Here is a 13939-nt window from a genome sequence, read left to right as displayed (position 1 = left end):
ATCCAGGACCCCTCAAAGGATGTCGGAGAGCTGGTTTTGGCTCAACCCCCACAGGCCAGGCCAAGGGACCCCACCAGGGCACAAATTTGTGCACCAGGCCTCTAGTTTTTTAATAATATGGAAGTAAGCCTTCATGGGATAAATATGCTTTTAATTCTACAATGTAAATAAGACCAGTGTTGAATTAATCTCCACTTAAAGTTGGTATCTTTACAGATGTGTACTTATGTTTGGAGGATTTTCCAAGGATCTTACATTGCTCATAGACTGCTATTGGCCTAGAATCTAAGGACTAAATGGCATAGGACATGTGGACTTATAGAAAGCAAAGCCACTGTGTTAGGAGTTATAAAAAAAAAAGGGGGGTGGGGGTGGAAATACGTGTTTTCAGTTCCTACTCAATATTTAGCATATTGTAGACAATTTAAAAATCTATATGGAATGAGTATTTAGATGGTGGATGTGCAATAGGTATTCAGCAAATATTCTTTGGTTGGATAAAGGACAGAAGAAAGAAAGGACCCTTGCTGTATCTAGCATGTAATAGGCATTCAATGCGCATTTCTTGATTATGTAAGTACTATCAAGAGCCTCAGTGCATGTCCAATGAATGTTTGAGCAAATGCTTGGCATGTTGCAGGCAATCAAAGAATGACACCAAGATGAATAAGCAGTCATATGTCCTGCCACACAAATGACATCTGCAAAGTAATGGAAAAACACTGAACCACCTCCTGAGAGCAGGGTTCTTGGAACATGTCCTTTTTTTTTTAGCAGGTCTCTATGAATTCCATAGCATCACCAAAACCTTGAGCTGTTTGTTTATGTGACAATGACTTTGTTTCTTTTCTCACCGCTTCTCCAAGGCACACAGACACATATTTATGCAAACTCACTCATTAAGGCAAGGGTACAATTTAGGCTTCTGACATGTAACACTCATTAAAGCCACTAGAAAAGTCTTCCCCAAATGCCCAAAGAATGGTTCTGTTTACCACCTGGATCCACTGTGTTGGCCCTCATGGCAGAGCTCCGATATGTTTGGTGCTGTCAGAGCCTGTGACATCCTGAATTTCTTTAGCTATCTCCCTCCGCTATCAAGAAACAAAGCCCATCCAACCATTATACTGAACTCTCAACAAAAGAATGGCTGAGCAAAAGCTTTTCTGAAAAAAGTAATATTTCATCTATGACTGTAATTTCCTTTAAAACCAAGGTTCTATCTAAGCTTGATTTTACTTTTCTTTGGGTGAGGAGATGAACTAGATGTTGCTGGGGATCTGAAACCTCTTCTAATTATGGAAGGAGGCATTATCTGCTAAGAGTCTTAATTCTTGGACATCGGTAATTAAGCTCTGTGTGCCTCAGTTTATTTATGTGTAAAAGGGGTTAATAATAATACCTATTTGATAGGATTTCAATGAGGGTAAAGAGTTATGGTATGGAAAGCACTTGCACAAGTTGATTTTTCCTGAACACAGAAGTCAAGTTTGGGAGACTCCACAGAGATTGTGGGGTTCCCTATCTTGCCAAGTGACCTTGGGAGGAGGGAAGGGTGATGAGGGGGTGGCCCTGCTAAGGGATCCCTACCTCCCTTTCATTCAATCTGTGCAGCACACTTGCTTGTCTAATGGCTTGGGGCTCCATGTCAGATTACAGGTAGCAATTGCTGTTTGAAAAGAAAAGAGGTTGAAAACCATGGATCTAGTATAACCTTCCATTGTATAGAGGGGAAGACTGAGGATTCAAGATTTCTTGATCCCCATACCAATGCTTGCTCTATTATCCAGCTCTGTTCCCTCCCCTCACTTACCAAGGTTGACTGTTCTCATCCTATGGTCATAATCAAGACCCCAGTGCATGAACATGAGAGACATATAATAAGTCAGCTCTCACTTTCCAGTTAAAATGAGTCCAGATTCAATATGTTGTTCAAGGCTATATAGTAAAAAATTCATGTGAACTACAATATTGGTTTCTTTTATTCATTATTCAACATAACTTATGGAAGAACTACTGTTTTAGTCACTTTCAGTATTATTTTTATTGTATTCTCTAGGACCCTCTGTCCACCATAGGACTATAACCCCAAGGCATTAAAAATTCCCATTCTGCCCTAAGATTACTTTGCAAGGTTTTGCCTCTCTCATTCCTCTTAAAGATAAAAAAGATTTAGGACATCTTTAAGCCTTCTGGAGGGAGGGGGACCCTCAAAAATCTGAGTTGTAAAGAGGCCAGAATCTACCTTCAACTGGCATCTTCCATTTCTTGGTGTGGCTTTTTTCTTTTATAAAATGAAGATGAAAATACCCATTTCAAAGTTGACTGAGATAATGTGTCAAAAGCCCTAGGATTGTACTCAGGCCTTGCAGAAAAAATTCAGCCAATGAAATCTCTCTTTTCCCCCAATGCATACATGTGTTCCTGTTTTCCTAGGTCCCTTCAGGAGTCCACCCAGACTGCTTGGCTGTACTAAATTCTCTTTTTTCCTCAGACCCAGATGAAAATTTCTGTTTGTGTCCTCACCATACAAGGTCTAGTTTTTTGGTTGACACAGTGGCTATGTTTCCTTCCATTGGATTGTCTTTTTTGGATCCTATTATTAGGCTGGGTGAAGTAAGCAGGCAGGCGACATTGTTCCCATCCTTTAGACAATAAACTGAGTTTTAGGGAGGCTAGGTGACTTGTCCAAGGTCATGCAACTCATAGCATCCAAGCTAGAATGCAAATCCAGGTTTCTCTGACATGCAGTTCTTTGCTCTACCTGACAGCCTTTGGCTGACTCTGGTTGAAACCTTCCTCTAACCTCTCCCAGAAGGGTCAGTTGTATTTTTGTATCAGACAATTTTAATCACCTCTCAATGGGTGGTAAAAATACCGGTGAGGGAGGTCACTTCCCATAGAGGAGGCTGCCTCTGAGGCCTGGAAATGTGTGGGAGGCAGAGGGAGGCAGTTGGAATGACGTTCTGCCCCCCACACCGTGAGTGTCGAGGAGGTGGGACACATTGGGACAAGCGAAGCGTAAGGGAAGAGGGAGACTTTCCAAGCATTGCCCTATAAAAAACACAGCCGTGTCAGAGGAAAGGTTGCTTACAAGGACAAACTTGACATTTCCTTGAGTTTTCAAGGGGAAGGGCTGAGTCACCATGGAAACTCCATCACTCCTCCCCCTTCACCTCCTCAGCCCCCATAGACCTTGAGGTGTGATCTACAAGAGCACGACTGGCTCTCTGCATTCCTGAGCCCCTCACCCATCCAGAGAATTTCTTCTCACACAGGCAGGTAAGGTTCCAAACTACTGTTTTAATTTTACTACAACCCCTAAGTTTGATGTGTATGACTACTAACTTGAAATCATGCACATTAAACTTTAAATTACCAATCTCTTACTTACTCAGAGACTCATGAAACATTTCATCTGCTATTAACAGAGGATTCAACTTAAAGTGGCTTACATTTGTTTGTTAAAAGTCCTATCTGAAATAGGAAGAGGTAGGAAGTGAAGTGGTTGCAAGGTTGGTTAGCTCAGGTGCTTATCTGTAGAGGGTTAGTTTCATCTTTCATGTCACACAGGATCCTGGTCTCCAGAAGGCTACCAAGACTCAGGCTTCATTCATATTCTTTAAAAAAATATATTTTTATTGATGTCAGAGAGAAAGCGAGAGGGGAAGAGAGAGAGAAATATCAATGGTGAGAGAGAATCACTGATCGGCCACCTCCTGCACTCCCCACACTGGGGATCGAGCCTGCAACCCAGCCATGTGCCCTGACTGGGAATTGAACTATGACTTCCTGGTTCATAGGTTGACACTCAACCACTGAGCCATTCCAGCTGGGCTTCATTCACATTCTTAAACAGATGTACCCAAAGGCAGGAAGGGGAGACTTCTTCCTTGTGAGGTCTTTGTTTCCTTAATCAGGGAATACTGGTAAAGTCCTCTGGCAGATAATCCCTTCCTCTTCCTTTTTGGTCAAATTGAATCTTCCCCTTCATTCCAATACGATGGGCCAGCAGGATTGGTATTAGTACCACCAACAAGCCTAGATAAATGAAGATTCATCCCCTAGAGTTGGGAGAGGCCCTTCCAGCAAGACCAGACTGTCCAAGGGGAATACCCCTAAATGAAATTAGGGCATGGTGGCAAAGAAGGAATAGGAAATAAAGGCAGCTGGATAGATGGCCAGATATATCTTTTACAATATTGCCTAATTTTATCCAAGACCGTTGTAAAGATTAAATGAGATATGTGGAAAATATTGTACATGGATCTTTGCAGAAAGTAAGTCTCAATGTCACCTTCCACTCCTATTTTTATCCCATCTTCTCCTTGCTATTCCTTAAATTGGCTCCCAGCCTTAACCTATATTCTCTGTTTAGAATGTCCCCCCTCCTGTTGCAATAATACTGCCTTACTCTGTTCTGCTGCTCTAAAAGAATTCCATAAACAGGATATTTAATAAACAACAGAAATTTATCTCTCAGATGTGGAGGCTGGGAAGTCCAAGATCAAGGTGCCATCACATTCAAGTGTTTTGTGAGTGCACACTTGGTTAATACAATAGATGATTATCCTCTTGCTGTGTCCTCACGTGGCCAAAAGGAGAAGGAAGCTCTCTAAAGCCTCTTTACAAGGGCACTAATCCCATTCCCCAGGGCCCCATCTTTATGATAATCGCCTCCCAAAGGTTCCACCTGGAAATAACCATCATTGTGGAGACTAGTTTTTAACATATACATTTTTGGGGGAGGGAGGGGGCAACAATCATTTTGTTGATAGCAACTATCAATACTCAACAGCCTATCTCAAATGTCAAATATACAATGAAGTCTTCCTTAAATTCTCAATCCTCCAAGGTATATTTGTTTCTTGACTATGATTTTATCACACTTTGCCTTGTATTTATGTATTTTTCTGAGACTCCCTACAGAGTGAGCTTTTTGAGTCTTAGATTAGATCTCATTAATCCCTAAATCCTTTGAATAACTTCCTAGCAGGCATCACAAAAAAAATAGGTACTCAGGAAACATATGTGGAATTGAATCGAATGCGTTTTGTTCAAAGCTGCTATCCTGGCTCCACAGTTCTAGGTCTCCAATATCGGTCAGGCCTGTGGCAAATCCCTTTGTTTTTTATTGTGGTAAAATATACATATCATAAAATTTACTATCTTAACCAGTTTTACGTGTACAGTTTAGTAGCCACGGATACATTCACATCAATGTGCAGCCATCACCACCATCCATCTTCAGAACTTTTTAATCTTCCCAAATTGAAACTCTGTATCCATTAAACATTAACTCCTTAGGGAATTCTCTCTTCTCCCTTCTATTTTCCAGCAACTATTGTACTATTCTATTTTCTGTCTGTAAAAATTTACTGTAGATACTTCATATAAGTGGAATCAGACAATATTTGTCTTTTAGTGTTTGGTTTACTTCACTTAGCATAATAGCTTCAAGGATCATCCATGGCATAAGCCTATGTCAGAATTTCATTCCTTTTTAAGGTTAATATTTCATTGTATGTATATATCGCATTTTGTTTATCTGTTCATCTGTTGATGGATATTTGGGTTATTTCCACCTTTTGGCTATTATTAATAGTGCTGTTATGGCCCTACCTGGTTTGGCTCAGTGGATAGAACATTGTCCTGTGAACTGAAGGGTCCCAGGTTCAATTCTGGTAAGGGCGCATGCCCAGATTGTGGGCTCGATCCCTAGTAGGGGGCATGCAGGAGGCAGCCAATCAATGATTTTTCTCTCATCATTGTTGTTTCAATCTCTCTCCCTTCCCTTCCTCTCTAAAATCAATTAAAAAAAAGTCTTGCTTATAAGGCCAATCATTTTCAAATAATAATAATAATAATAATAATGATAATAATAATAATGTTGTTATAAACATTGGAATACATATATCTGTTCAAGTCCCCACTTTCAATTCTTTTGGGGCAAAAGTAGAATTGCTGGGCCATCCAGTAATTCTATTTAATTTTGTGAAGAACCACCAAACCATTTTCCACATTGACGGCACCATTGGTACGTTCTTTTGACTTGTCCCAGTGCCACACCTTATGAGTTTTAGCCTCAAAACTGAAATTGAGGAACCTGATTACCAATCACAAATTCCTAGGAACATGTGATTGCCCTATAGGTCTTGTGCTCATCTTGGATGAAACTTGGAGTGGGAAGCTGAGGCACAAAGACAGTGGCTTTCTTCCTTAGAGAAAGAGGGTTCATGTGGTTTCTGTAGATGCACCAAACAAGTGTTCACTGCATACACAAAATTAACACTCAGTTTGGCTACTTGTAGTTCAATGTTAAACATATGATCTCTTCTTGGCTCTCCAAGGGGGGTCTCCCATTCTCTAATCTGAAGTCCTGCCAAGAAATTGGGTTAAGGGAAACCTCAGACCAAATGTTCTTTCCAAGTCAAAATATTTCATGCACTCTAGATGCCATTCTCTTTCGAGAAGGAAGCAGAGTCCACAACTGGACAGGAGAACTGGTCCTTGGCAATGTTACAGACTGATGACAGATGACCTGTCATTACAACAACTCTGTAAATGTGTTTTGCCAGCACTCAAGGTGGGGGGAAACCCACAAAAGGAGAGGAAGAAGAAAAGGTCTTTAACATTTTGACCACTGAAGTCTTGTCATCCATCAGGACCTGGCATTCTGCCACCCACCCACTTGGCCACTACTGAACTAGAATGATGAACATAAGTCACTGTGGTTTTTCAAAAATAGAAGAAAAGAAATTTGGCTAGAATGTGCATGTCTGGGTTTCCAGATACATCTTCTTATCCAGGGAAATGAAGGTCCCAGTTCATTCTATTGTAGACCTTATTACAGGGGTTCCCAAAATCTAAGGTTATTAGTCCCCAGAGAGCACAGAAAGAACTTTGCTTGGCTTTCTCACTTTTTCTGATTATAAGTGTAGTAGATTCTCACTCTTTAAAAAAAAACCACAACAACCCAACAACATTTCAGAAATGAACGACTTAAAAAATAAGAATTCTCCATAATCTTATTCAACAGATAGAACTACTGGAAATCATTTGTCTTAATACTCTTCTAATACACACATGCTAATATAAGTAAAGATATATTTTTCCTACATACAATTATTTTTTTACCTAAATGGATTAATGCAATAATGTAGCTCTGCAATTCTTTCCTCATAACAATAAAACTCAGACATCTTCCCAGATAATTCCTGGAACTCTCACTCATTCTTTACAGCCAGCACGAGTTTCTATTGTGTGGATGAACTTTATTCAGATCCCATTTACAGCTATGCAGGAAGTGAAAAAAATATTTAATAGTCATATATTTTTTTTCTCATTCTTTCTCATTCTTGCTTCCCATGTCTATAGTATTTTATTGGTCAAAGATGACTTTTGGATTAAAAGTCAGAGTGGCTTCTGTCCACTCTAGTGGCTGTGTGGTAGCTTTAAAATTAGCATCTATTTTAGGTACTCATTGTGATGCTCAATTATTTATTTATTTATTTATTTATTTATTGTCAGATTAAACATATCACTCTTCATCAAATAGTAATATAATGTCTGCAGCCCTACAGAATTCTAAGAGGGACCCCGGAGCTGTAGATCTGAGCAGAATTAGGCATCAGGGTCAGAGAGCTGCATCTGTAGTTTCTGAGCTGCCTTTCGATTTTTTCCTCCTTGTTTGGTTTCCATGGGAATTGGTGATGTGCATGGGGTGTGTGCTTGTGTGTTTTTGTGTGCGCGCGCATGTGTATGTGGTTTGCATGAGTTTGTGTCTGGGCAAAAATCCTGGGTAAGAATAAACTCACCAGAGCAAATACTGATCTGTGCAAAGCCCCAAGAGGCAGGCAGGTGGAATTTTGGGGGTTACTATGTAGCAGGAAAAGTGACCCTAGTAAATTAGGACAAAGCTCAGGAAAAAGATTGGATGCTATTTCTGTGGTTTTTATAAATTTGGAAAATTGATTCGTTTGCCAGTGAGATGATGCCTTGGGCATCTCTGATTAATTAGATGACTCTAGGCCCCTTTGTGACAGATGTTGTGACTTCTGAGTAATATGCCGTTGAATAAAACAGAAGATACGGGAAAAACCTCTGACAGTCTTTATTATTTACTCCTTGCTTGTGCCACAAATGTTGGAAAAGAGATTCGATTTAAGATGGATTCTGGGTTGGCTGTGTGTGAATGTGTGTGTGGGTGGGGTGCGGGGGGAAATTGGGAGGTGTGATTGGAAATGGGGAGGCTGAGGATTTAGGATCGATTCAAAACATCTTGCCATTGCTTTCAGAACACTGTTGTCTGTAGTTATAGAAATGTTAGGCTGTGTTACTTAAGAAAGGCAGCCTTAGAGAAGCTTTTCTTCCTCAAGTGCTAATTTAAGCACAGCGTGGTTTCCCGAGTATAAATACAGATTTAGTGTGTACTCTAGCCTGCTCAATATAGGACCGTGTAGCTGCAAAAGCTACCTTGTCCTCAGTCTCACATTGCTGGGTGCTGTAAAGAACGGTCAGCCTCATAGTTTTGCCTTTTTGTGGGGATAGGGATTGTCTCCTAGGGCCTAATGAGACCATTACATCCTTTGTGATAATAGCCTCAATTCTTTACAGTAAATTGCCCTTTAAGTGTATAAAGTTTCCTCAATCCATGAGGGAGGGTAGGCATAGATTTATTATCCCTGTCTTCATAGTAGGGAAATTGGGGTCAGGAGTAGTAAGCAGAAGCCAGGTGTTATGGTTATTAGAAACAAGGGCTCTGGAGCCAGAGACCTGAGTTCAAATCCAAGCTTCTGGCCTTATACTGATGTGACCTAGGGCAAGTTATTGAATTTATCTGCCCTTTAGTTCTCTTTTCCTAACTTTAGAGGGGTTATTGTGAGATGAAGTAAAATAAGACATGTTAAGCATTTATAGAACTCTTGGCACATAAGAAGCCCTTGGCAAATGTAGAAATTCTCAATAATAATGTATTCAGGGGCACAAAGATAGTAAGCCATGAAGTAGGTCTAGAGTTTGAGTTGGACTCTGAGCCTACACCATATAGCATGTTTCAAGACTTTTCTTGGGATCTTCCCTGTTGGAACAATCTAGAACTACCCCTTTGTGGAAGCTGCAGTTTGAAATGGCCTGATTTGGCCACAGAGGGGGCTATTTGGGGAAGTAAATAATGCAGAATGAGCAAACACATTATGAACCCCTATTAAGGGGCAGGTTGAGAATGCTATCTCATTTTATCAGCACACTCTTGCCCATTACAAAGATGAAGAACAAGAGGCTCAGGACATAAACAATTTGCCCAAGGTGATGTAGCTAGCATGAGGCAGAGGACACCAAGATAGAGCTGTCCAACACCAAAGCCATCTTTTTACTGCTCCATACAAGGACCATGATAAAGGGAGTTTCACTATTTTGGGGAGGCACAAATTGGGACTGGAAAGGTGTGGGCTGTATTTGGTTTGCCTGCTTGCTCAAAAGATGACTTCCTTAGTCTGACTCCCTGGACTATTTCAGGGCTGCCATGTCATTCGCCCACCCTGTCATTCTCCCCCCATCCCCTCTGGAGAGCCCTAAAGAATGTGCAAAGAGAAAAAAGAAATCCAAGAAATCTATTACTGGTACTCACCCTCAATTTGCTATTATGACGTCCATCCTGCAAAGAAATGTTTATACCCTTATAAGGTTCCCAGCATCAATTTAGCTATGTTATCTCTCAGTAGATGACACAAAATGCAATCTCAGTAGCATACGGCAAAGAGAGGTGGGAGAGTTTCTTGGCTGGGGAATGAGAGAGAAATGAAAAAGGGCCTACTATGCTGAGTCACTAAGGCAAAGCAGCTTACTATGGGCCACATTCAGGCCTGAGCCAAGAAGCCACAGCAAGTCAGATATTGGTTGGGGTGGCTGAAATGTTCCTCTTTGGAAACGCCTCTTCTAAGAAGTCACAGCCAGAAAAAAAGGGGAAAAATGCCAACATCCTGAACATTTTAAGTTCATCAGTTATATTTTTACACAGTTAAATCAAGCACAAAAACAGAAAGAAAAAAAAAAGAAAGTCATGTTTCCACCAGCTTTCCTCGAGCCTCCCCCAACACAGCCGGATGCCTTAGCTCACTTCTTTTGTTACCATCCTAATCCAGCTACCTTTACTGTGTGATGCTCAGGGGCCAGGAACTGAGCTCAGAGGTCAAATGCCTTACTCATTGAATCCTTGTAAAAATCCCATGGAGTAAGTACATTTATCACCCTCATTCTAGAGATAAACTGCTGCTCAGAGACATTAATAATTTGGTCAAATTTCAGAACTTGAGAGTCAGAACAAGAATTAGATTTTTTTTTTTCTGACCCCAGAGATGGAACACTTAATTGCTATGTATCACTATCTCATCACTGAAGCTGAAAGAAACAAGAAATCTTAAAGTTCGGAGGTCCCAAACCTCACTATTATCAAAATAACTTGGTGAGCTTACAGCAAAACAAATACCATCCCTCCAACGAAACAAAACAAAAAAGGAAAAGAAGGAAAGGAAGGAAGGAAGAGAGAGAGGAAAGGAGGGAAAGAGGGAGGGAGGGAGCAAGAGAGGGAAGGAGGAGGAAGGAAGGAAGAAAAGACAAAACATCCTATAGATTCCTGGACTGGAACCTTCTTCGCTCTGAAAGATGTTTACACAGAAGCTTTTTGTTGGATTCTGAAAAGTCATATTTGTGCTCCTCCTCTTGTGATTCTAATAAAGATCCAAGTTAGAAATGCATAGATATTATCTAGTTGATTCATTTACAAAGCAGGAGCTTAGAGTAACTGTTTCTTGCCCATGGAAGTACATCAAGTTGGTGTCAGACCAGAACCTGATTCCTGGTCCTCTCTCCATATTACTACATCCATCAATTATTTAATAAACTGGTAATATATGTGATCAAATCATTAATTCATTAATTCTATGAACTTGACATGTTTTCAAGGGAGGGGAACACAATGGGATCTGGCATATTAACAAGAGCCATTTTCATCAGGGAAGTTTCCAGGATTTGGAGAGTTCAGGAAATCACAGATCAAACTCCAGAAATTTTCAGAAAGAGGCAGAATTGCTGATAGCATGGGTATGGGAATGAGAATGCTCTATCAGGAAATGAGAATATCCTCATCGGAGGAGCCCACCGGTTCCCAAAGAGGAAGCACTAGGAGATGAATTCTACAGGAAAATGGAAGTGAGGACTGTGCAGGTGAAGAATCTAGATAGGTATATGGTTTCCTCATCCCTGGAAGCTGGTATTTAGACATGGTGGGTAAGCAGATATTCAACCAGGTTGTACATTTAATCAACTAAGTCATTTAGAATTTACTTGGGTGATTGCAGTAGTGTGTCTAGGGTCCAGCTGTGACAAGTGGTGGGGCAGAGGCTCTATCCAATGTCTAAGCAGATTATGCCTGGGATGTGCCCTTGGCTGTGAATGTGGCCACTTGTTCCTTAACCCTAGCCCCTTGCCTGAACTAGGATCTTTAGCCTTTCCGCTGTTGGGAGCCACTCAATGCTCAACCAACACATTTCTTTGCTGTTTCACTTAGCCAGAGTCTGTTTATATCCTTTGCAATCAAAATCTTGACCTGCGTGCCTCCCTACACTGAAGCTTACTGCCTCCCTGATAAATTTCTCAACAATTTTGTTTGACCTGTTCCAAGCTTTTCTTAAACAACAACCCAATTAAGAGGCTGACTTAAAGCTTCACTTTATTTAATATTTATTTGTGTGGTACCAACACTCCCATTTTTAAAGATGTGAAAACCTAGGCTAATAGAAACAAGTAAGAGCACCTGGGTTCAAATCCTCTATCTGATACTATATTTAGTTCTGTGATTTTGGGAGAATCTTTTGACCCCTATGAATCTTATTTACTTGTCTTTGAAAGGGAGACTGTGACAACCTATCTCCAAGGGTTGTTGAGAGGATGAAATGTAAGGCAAAATATTCCATATGTTATAAAATGTATCCTAAAGTTATTATCATTGTGACCCCATCTCTCAGATAATCTCTTGCATTTTAACTCACATTAAAAGCTGTATTCAAAAAAATTATAGCCCTCTACCAATGACATCCAAACCAAAATGTAAAAGTCAGATAATTTTGACAAAATTGGTTTTCAGCTACAATTGACTGCTTCCTGTACACCTCCCGCCGCCATGAGTGGAGATTGACTCCACAACCTGAACATGTGCCCTGACTGGGAATAAAACCCCAACCCCCTGGTTCATGGGTCAATGCTCAACCACCGAGATACACCTGCTGGTTTGACCTACATTTTGATTCCAGCCTGTCAATGGTTTGTTTTGTTGTCTCTGATGGATTATTTTGTTTGAGTTATGGCTCTTTTATAGGAATAGTGGGATGAAGGCATCTCTTCTGAGGAGGATGAGATAATACTATGTCCCTAAAACATTTTCCCTAAAATATGTCTGGTAATAGAAAAACTACCCCTTAATTGAAGACTCATGAGGCATCCCTATAAAAAATAATAAAGCTATTACTTAAGACACTAATATTCATAAGGGTGCCACCTTCAGGATCTCATCTAACCCTAATTACCTCTCAAAGGTTTCATCTCCTAATACCATTACATTTGGAGATAGGGATTCCACAAATTAATTCTAGGGGGACACATTTAACAGAAATTTAGTCCACAACACTCTCATATACACATTTTTATCTAAGTTCTGAATGAATTGAGTATTTACTATGTAATGTGTTGAACATTTATTATACATCTATCACTGTTCCAGTTGCTTTACATGTTTTTGTTAATCTTGACAACAATCCTATGAGGAATATCTCATTATCACAATTTTACAGGTAAGGAAATTGAGACAGAGTGTTAACTAACTTGCTCCAAATTCACTAAGTCATTACAGGTCAAAGCCATGATTTCAGCTTCATAAGTCTGACCCCAGAATCTGAGTTTTTAACACTATACTCTGCTTCCCACTGCTGAAGAATTCAAATGTAAAAAAAAAAGTATTTATTTTGGGCCCTGGCTGGATAACTCAGTTAGTTAGAACATTGTCTCTATACACCAAGGTTGGAGGTTTGATCTCCAGTCAGTGCACATGTAAGAAACAACCAATAGAACAACAAGTCCATGTTTCTCTCTCTCTCTCTCTCTCTCTCTCTCTCTCTCTCTCTCTCTCTCTCTCTCTCTCTCTCTCTCTCAAAAAAAAAAAAAAAAAATTCAGCCCTACCTAGTTTGGCTCAGTGAATAGAACGTTGGCCTGCAACTGAAGGGTCCCAAGTTCAATTCTGGTCAAGGGCACATGCTTGGGTTGTGGGTTCGATCCCCAGTAGGAGGCATGTAGGAGGCAGCCAATCAATGATTCTCTTTCATCATTGGTGTTTCTATCTCTCTCTCCTTTCTCCTCTGAAATAAATAAAGATACATTTAAAAAAAATCAATACAAAATATTTATCTTATAGAGTTTTAATCTGCTCCTTGCTTATTACACAGTGATTGATCATAGCTGCTTATTCAGAATAGTTCCTCTGCCTTCTTCTCAGCCCCTCAGATATTTGAAGAATCTCTCTTGTCCTCATTCTTTCTTTTCTTTTCCAGATTTAAGAGACCTAGGACTAGACCATTTCTCATATAACAGGATTTCCAGCATCCAGTCTATCACTCTTTAATCTTGACACATTCTGGTTTAATTACCAGTAGATCCCTTTTGAAAAGGGATTCTCTTCATTGGACCTAACACTAAACACATGTGTTTTCTGATTAGCACAGGAGCTAATGGATGATCACATTCCAGAAATTACAAACCAGGGCATTTCCTAATTATTGACCACTAATTATGTGCCAGACTCAGTGGTGGCTATTTTTCACACACCAAAACTTCTCAAAGTTTATGCTGAAGTACCCAGAAGACAAGAAAATTGAGTGTGTATGCCCAAGG

At 40.1% G+C, this 13939-nt stretch overlaps 1 long non-coding RNA gene across 1 annotated transcript; it reads left to right on the top strand.

The window, feature by feature from the left end:
• Positions 1-2288: 2288 nt before the first annotated feature.
• Positions 2289-13171, top strand: LOC123651848. Its single transcript, XR_006740803.1, has 2 exons — positions 2289-2320; positions 13009-13171. It is a non-coding gene; the product is annotated as an uncharacterized LOC123651848 (long non-coding RNA).
• The last annotated feature ends 768 nt before the right edge of the window (positions 13172-13939 follow it).

This window comes from Pipistrellus kuhlii, unplaced genomic scaffold (genome assembly GCF_014108245.1).
Source record: "Pipistrellus kuhlii isolate mPipKuh1 unplaced genomic scaffold, mPipKuh1.p scaffold_m20_p_9, whole genome shotgun sequence".
Taxonomy (NCBI): Eukaryota; Metazoa; Chordata; class Mammalia; order Chiroptera; family Vespertilionidae; genus Pipistrellus; species Pipistrellus kuhlii.
This window is presented reverse-complemented; position numbering and strand designations above follow the sequence as displayed.